Below are 475 nucleotides of genomic sequence, written 5' to 3' on the forward strand. Positions count from 1 at the left end.
TACTGTGTAAAGCTCAGGCCTGGATTGGCAGAAAGGCAAATCCTTTGGCATGTTAAGCCGTTGGCCTGGACTTCAGCTTTAATAACAGCTTATAATACAGGACAGTACAGAGACATTCTGCTGGCTCAAACTGAACCAGGTGCTGGCTCCAGTGTTACATACTTGATTCTGTCTTCACTACTTGGTGAATGAAGCGAGTAAATGGAGCGTGAAAAGGGGTGAACTTCTATCATGCATGCTTCATCCTCAATAGGGAAGCCAGGATGGAGGACAACATATCCAGTCTCCCTTTACAAACCAAATCAGCAACCGCAGCTCCTAGATTTGTCCTCACAGGTTTCCTTTTATAGTGTGCACTCATATCTGACATGTCAGTACACGTTTCAGGTGAACCCACTTCCTGTCTCATACACACAGACACGAGGAAGTACTGAGACGCGACCATGAGGAGGCGTTCAAGGCAATCAAACAATTC

The sequence above is a fragment of the Nanorana parkeri genome, unplaced genomic scaffold (assembly GCF_000935625.1).
Source record: "Nanorana parkeri isolate BGI_ZX_2015 unplaced genomic scaffold, ASM93562v1 scaffold379, whole genome shotgun sequence".
NCBI lineage: Eukaryota > Metazoa > Chordata > Amphibia > Anura > Dicroglossidae > Nanorana > Nanorana parkeri.